The following is a 1,007-nucleotide window of genomic DNA, read 5'->3' as shown; positions in this document are numbered from 1 at the left end:
AATAGCAATAAATGAGCATTGTCCAAAGTAGGTTGCTTGAGAATTCTACTAAATGATACATATACACAAAAGTTCTAGTCAGTACTTTAAATGTTGCTATTACCTTTCTTGTTCTTAACGTATACAAATGAGGTTTATACATTTTAAACAAGGGCTGGATGGTTATAAAATAAAAAAGAAGGAATATTCATTGTTGGAAGTGAGATTCTTTTTCTTAACAATCTTTTTAATATAAGGGTCTTTCTTCAAAGTATCTGTCACAAGTGTAAAATGTACAAATTCTTAAAAATACTTTCACAGTTGATATTTGCTTTCTTAAAATCCTGTAGGAAGGATCATAGCTCCCTCTTTAGAAGAAACCCTCCTGACACTTCTTAGCTATTTGATCGTTTAACACAGCAAACTTTCTCCTTTATATAGATTTTTTTCTAGTCCTCACAATGACTTGTAAACAACCAAGAATGTTTTCATTTTGAAGATGAAAAAACAAAAGCACAGAGAGATGACTTATTGTTGCTGGTCATGTAGCTATGCGAGAATTTCTTTTTCCAGTACTATCTTGAACTTAGAGGCCATTTCTACTCTCTACAGCATATTTCCCCTGTGTTAAAATGAATCAAGTAAATTGTGCATTGTATACAAAGAAGGAAGCAAACACAGTTGTGGGCTTCCCTAGTGACTCAGCACTAAGGAATCCACCTGTCAGCAGTAAAGAACCCATAAAGGAGATGCAGGCTCAATCCCTGGGTCGGGAAGATCTCCTTGAGAAGGAAATGGCAACTCACTCCAGTATTTTGCCTGGAAAATCTCAGGGACAGGGAGCCTGGAGGATTACAGTCCATGGGGTCACAGAGTCAGACACTACTTAATAAATAAACAACAACAGAGCAGGAGGAAGAAAATAAAAATATAGAGAGGACGGTAATATAAAAGAGGAAAAGAAATGGAAATTGAACGTGGAGAGAAGCTAATGGTAGTGCCACCTGATCTTTTTTTTTTTTTTTTTT

The sequence above is a fragment of the Bison bison genome, unplaced genomic scaffold (genome assembly GCF_000754665.1).
Source record: "Bison bison bison isolate TAMUID 2011002044 unplaced genomic scaffold, Bison_UMD1.0 scf7180017864372, whole genome shotgun sequence".
Classification (NCBI taxonomy): Eukaryota; Metazoa; Chordata; class Mammalia; order Artiodactyla; family Bovidae; genus Bison; species Bison bison.
Note: the sequence above shows the minus strand (reverse complement) of the source record.